Genomic DNA, 6,000 nt, shown 5'->3' with positions numbered 1-6,000 from the left:
CCTGAACCCTCCTCCCTTCCCATACCCTCCCTCTGGATCGTCCCAGTGCACCAGCCCCAAGCAGCTATTCTTTCTTTGGTAGGACATTGTTATTATCTTTCCTTTGATGTTTTTAAAGCATAGCTTCTCTTAGTTCTTTGAAGATTTTAAAACAGCTGCTTTGAAACTCTGCTTGTTCAGTAAAACAGTTGGAGCCCAAAATATTTTCTGTTTACCCCTCCCCTAATGTAAGTCACGTTTTTTTCCTTTGTATGTATGTTTTTGTTGTTTTTAAAAGTAAGATAATTTAGATAACATAGCAAATCCACATACTGTTTAACAGAGCTTCTTGTAGTTTTTATTCACTTATGACTTTATTGGACTATTAGAGTGAGATATAGTCCACCCTGATGCTAGGAAAGATTGAGGAGAAGGGGACAACAGAGGATAAGGTGGTTGGATGGCATCACTGACTCGAAGGACATGAGTTTGAGCAAGCTCCGAGAGTTGGTGATGGACAAGGAAGCCTGGTTTGCTTCAGTCCATGGGGTTACAAAGAGGCAGACATGACTGGATGACTGAACTGAACTGATAGTCCACTCACACAAGTTGAAGTCTAATGCTACTGCACAGAAGGTATGGCCTTTAACATTTCCACAATCATTCTTGAATGACATTGGTTTTAGCAGGACACTCTCAGACTGTTTCCTTGTCTGATCTCTGTATTAATCTGTCTTTGTCATATCATACCAAATTACTAGGCTCCAGTAATTGCTGGCTGAATTCACTATTGCTTCAACAAACCCTGCCTGGGGACAATTTGCTCAAACGTCTGCTCAAATTACATTCAGAGTTTTTTTTCCGAAGTTCTATGATTCATCTCTGTGATTTGCTCTGAACTTGGGGTTGGAGGTGGGGGAGCTTTTCTTACCTGTGCATTTCTCTGATTCTCTCTAGTAAAACTGTTGACCTACAATTTGTAAATTATAAACTTTTTTTTATTTTTATTTTTTGGAAGTGTCTGTTAAACAAAGAGTTGATTTGTTAATATGCACGATTAATACAAACTATGAAGTGCTAAGAAATTTTAATACCTAAGTTATAGCAAGCAGGTGGCAATTCAACATCCAGGGTCAATAGAAAACTTGAGGGGGCTGCAACAGATTAGACTCCCATGGTGGAGGACACATTTTCAGAGGTGAAGTGGGTGCAGGTGTAACAGCTTTTCAAGTCCCCTTTCATCACAGAGGATCAGCAGCAGCACTCCATTCAAGGAAAAGTGTGCTCTCTGGCGCTCTTAAGGCAGGACGAAACTCAAAATCTAGTGGATTGAAGGGGAGGGATTTTTCTTTTTCTGGATAAGTGTTAACTGTGGTAGTCACTGAGCTTTTTGCTTAATGACCTTCCCAGTCATGTTTTTGGTAGAGAAGGTTGTGTTTCTATCTGAGTGGTTCACTAGTCTTTCTTGACTTTTCTGAGACTGACAGTTTCCAATGCCTTTCTGGCAGCTCTGGGTAAGGTGGGTGGAGCATCAACATTTTACCAATATATGGTGTTGAAACCTAAGGTCTCCCCTCTAAAGTTTTACAGAAGGCTCAGACCCCAGTTTCACTTTGTAAATTGTAAGTAGAGTTACCAATCGCTTACAGTTGACATCTTTACCATTTTTAAGAGTGCTCTTTAACCTTAATTTCCTCACATTCTGTTTCAAATAAAGTCAGGGTTTTTGCAGGTAATTTTGGAGCTATATCTATTCTTATGGCCTCCTTTTTCTCTTGTGACAAACATCAGATTACTTTCTGGAACTGGGAATAGGGACAGTAACTCACCTTTCTTGGGGTGACACTAGGCTGATGATACAGTCTCCAGTGCAGAGATCCCAACCATTTTTGGCACTAGGGATTGATTTAATGGAAGATATTTTTTCTGTATCAGGGGTGGGAGGATAATTTGGGGATGACTAAGTGCATTACATTTACTGTGCACTTTATTTCTAATCTAATGTCACTGATGATCTGACAGGAGGTACTGGCCCATGGCCTGGAGGTTGGGGACCCCTGCTCTAGTGTTCTTGATTTTTTTTCACCTTGCAAGTGAAAGTCTAACTTGCAAGTAAATTGGGCCAATGCTCAACAAGGCCCCAGTATTTTAGGCTTGTCTAGACTAGGGTTGATTCTCTGTTCTATGAGTGGGTTGCTGTGGAATTCAGTTGTTTTATTCAGTATATCAGATAATAAACATTTTATAATGTACAACTTAAGTTGTATAGTAATTTTACCCAGCGTTTAGTTTAGTTTAGGTTAGTCAAGAGTTTAGTTTCTGCCAGTAGTAAACAAACCTACTTTTCATTTAAAGAATGTTTTTCTTACCAAATATGACATACATATACTTCTAAGTCCAGTAGGATTTAATGGAGTTTCTTCTAATAGCACTGGAATAATAGGCCTAATACAAATACAGTCGTAGGACACCTTATACTGCAACCCAGACATTTTATAAGTCAAATTAATATCTATCCCATTATCAATATTGTTTATTTAGACACTTTTACAATAATATTAAGCTCTGAAATTTAATGTCTTTACTGTAAGGTCTATAGATGACTGTCTCTCATACCTAGATATATTCTACACATTTCACATAATATAAATTTTCCCATAGTTCTCTGTGTTATTTGCATTTTTCTTAGAATTCAACTATTAAACATGCCTTATTTTTTACAGTTAAAAGATATTGTTGTTGTTCAGCCACTAATTAGTGTCCAACACTTTGTGACCCCATGAACACATGCCAGGCTTGACGTACTCCTTTCCCTATTTGGAACCAGTCTGGTGTTCCATGTCCAGTTCTAACTGTTGCTTCCTGACTGCATACAGGTTTCTCAAGAGGCAGATCAAGTGGTCTGGTATTCCCATCTCTTTCAGAATTTTCCACAGTTTATTGTGATCCACACAGTCAAAGGCTTTGGCATAGACAATAAAGCAGAAGTAGATGATTTTCTGGAACTCTTTTCATTTTTTGATGATCCAGCAGATGTTGGCAATTTGATCTCTGGTTCCTCTGCCTTTTTTAAAACCAGCTTGAACATCTGGAAGTTCATGGTTCACGTACTGCTGAAGCCTGGCTTGGAGAATTTTGAGCATTATTTTACTCGCGTGTGAGATGAGTGCAATTGTGCGGTAGTTTGAGCATTCTTTGGCATTGCCTTTCTTTGGGATTGGAATGAAAACTGACCTTTTGCATTCCTGTGGCCACTGCTGAGTTTTCCAAATTTACTGGCATATTGAGTGCAGCATTTTCACAGCATCATCTTTCAGGATCTGAAATAGCTCAACTGGAATTCCATCACCTCCACTAGCTTTGTTCATAGTGATGCTTTCTAAGGCCCACTTGACTTCACGTTCCAGGATGTCTGGCTCTAGGTCAGTGACAACACCATCGTGATTATCTTTGTTTTGAAGATCTTTTTTGTACAGTTCTTCTGTGTATTCTTGCCACCTCTTCTTAATATCTTCTGCTTCTGTTAGGCCCATACCATTTCTGTCCTTTATTGAGCCCATCTTTGCATGAAATAATCCCTTGGTATCTCTAATTTTCTTGAAGAGATCTCTAGTCTTTCCCATTCTGTTGTTTTCCTCTATTTCTTTCCTTGATCACTGAGGAAGGCTTTCTTATCTCTCCTTTCTATTCTTTGGAACTCTGCATTCAGATGCTTATATCTTTCCTTTTCTCCTTTGCTTTTCACTTCTCTTCTTTTCACAGCTATTTGGAAGGCCTCCCCAGAGAGCCATTTTGCTTTTTTTCATTTCTTTTCCATGGGGATGGTCTTGATCCCTGTCTCCTGTACAATGTCACGATCCTCTGTCCATAGTTCCTCAGGCACTCTATCATATCTAGTCCCTTAAATCTATTTCTCACTTCCACTGTATAATCATAAGGGATTTTAGTTAGGTCATACCTGAATGGTGTAGTGGTTTCCCCACTTGCTTCAGTTTAAGTCTGAATTTGGCAAAAAGGAGTTCGTGAATTGAGCCACAGTCAGCTCCTGGTCTTGTTTTTGCTGACTGTATAGACCTTCTCCATCTTTGGCTGTAAAGAATATAATCAATCTGATTTCGGTGTTGACCATCTGGTGATGTCCATGTGTAGAGTCTTCTCTTGTGTTGTTGAAAGAGGGTGTTTTCTATGACCAGTGCGTTCCCTTGGCAAAACTCTATTAGCTTCTGCCCTGCTTCATTCTGTATTCCAAGGCTAAAGTTGCCTGTTACCCCAGGTGTTTCTTGACGTCCAACTTTTGCATTCAAGTCTTCTATAATGAAAAGTGTATCTTTTTTGGGTGTTAGTTCTAAAAGGTCTTGTAGGTCTTCATAGAACCATTCAACTTCAGCTTCTTCAGCATTACTGGTTGGGGCATAGACTTGGATTACTGTGATATTGAATGGTTTGCCTTGGAAACGAACAGAGATCATTCTGTCGTTTTTGAGATTGCATCCAAGTATTGCATTTCAGACTCTTTTGTTAACCATGAAGGCTACTCCATTTCTTCTGAGGGATTCCTGCCCACAGTAGTAGATATAATGGTCATCTGAGTTAAAGTCACCCATTCCGGTCCATTTTAGTTTGCTGATTCCTAGAATGTTGACGTTCACTCTTGCCATCTCCTGTTTGACCACTTCCAATTTGCCTTGATTCATGGACCTGACATTCCAGGTTCCTATGCAATATTATTCTTTACAGCATCGGACCTTGCTTCTATCACCAGTCACATCCACAACTGGGGATTGTTTTTGCTTTGGCTCCATCCCTTCATTCTTTCTGGAATTATTTCTCCACTGATCTCCAGGAGCATCTTGCACACCTACCGACCTGCGGAGTTGCTTTTTCAGTATCCTATCATTTTGCCTTTTCATACTGTTCATGGGGTTATCAAGGCAAGAATACTGAAGTGGTTTGCCATTCCCTTCTCCAGGGGACCACTTCCAATCAAGGCAAAGTGAAGAGGAACTAAAAAGCCTCTTGATGAAAGTGAAAGTGGAGAGTGAAAAAGTTGGCTTAAAGCTCAACATTCAGAAAACGAAGATCATAGCATCCGGTCCCATCACTGCATGGGAAATAGATGGGGAAACAGTGGAAACAGTGTCAGACTTTATTTTTCTGGGCTCCAAAATCACTGCAGATGGTGATTGCAGCCATGAAATTAAAAGACGCTTCCTCCTTGGAAGGAAAGTTATGACCAACCTAGATAGCATATTCAAAAGCAGAGACATTACTCTGCCAACAAAGGTCCGTGTAGTCAAGGCTATGGTTTTTCCAGTGGTCATGTATGGATGTGAGAGTTGGACTGTGAAGAAAGCTGAGCGCTGAAGAATTGATGCTTTTGAACTGTGGTGTTGGAGAAGAGTCTGAGAGTCCCTTGGACTGCAAGGAGATCCAACCAGTCCATTCTGAAGGAGATCAGCCCTGGGATTTCTTTGGAAAGAATGATGCTAATGCTGAAACTCCAGTACTTTGGCCACCTCATGAGAAGAGTTGACTCATTGGAAAAGACTCTGATGCTGGGAGGGATTGGGGGCAGGAGGAGAAGGGGATGACAGAGGATGAGATGGCTGGATGGCATCACTGACTCGATGGACGTGAGTCTGAGCAAACTCCGGGAGTTGGTGATGGTCAGGGAGGCCTGGCGTGCTGTGATTCATGGGGTTGCAAAGAGTTGGACATGACTGAGTGACTGATCTGGTCTGATCTGATCTCCAGTGAACCACATTCTTGCAGATCTCTCCACCATGACCCGCCCTTCTTGGGTGGCCCCACATGGCATGGCTTAGTTTTACTGAGTTAGACAAGGCTATGGTCCATGTGATTAGATTGACTAGTTTTCTGTGATTAGGGTTTGTGTGTCTGCCCTCTGATGCCTCTTGCAACACCTACCATCTTACTTGGGTTTCTCTTTCTCTTGTTTTTTTTTTTTTTTTTTTTTCCTAGAAGGTTGCATATCTCTAGTTCATTTAGTTGTTGTTTTCA

At 40.6% G+C, this 6,000-nt stretch overlaps 1 pseudogene; it reads right to left on the bottom strand.

Annotated features, from left to right (window-relative positions):
• Positions 1 to 1,056: 1,056 nt before the first annotated feature.
• On the bottom strand, positions 1,057 to 2,471 carry LOC147355207 (securin pseudogene; annotated as a pseudogene).
• Between the last annotated feature and the right edge of the window lie 3,529 nt (positions 2,472 to 6,000).

This window comes from Bos grunniens, chromosome 17, assembly GCF_055505025.1.
Source record: "Bos grunniens cultivar Pamir isolate PY7600 chromosome 17, Bosgru_T2T1.0, whole genome shotgun sequence".
In the NCBI taxonomy this organism is placed as follows: Eukaryota; Metazoa; Chordata; class Mammalia; order Artiodactyla; family Bovidae; genus Bos; species Bos grunniens.
Note: the sequence above shows the minus strand (reverse complement) of the source record. Positions and strands in the feature narration are given on the sequence as shown.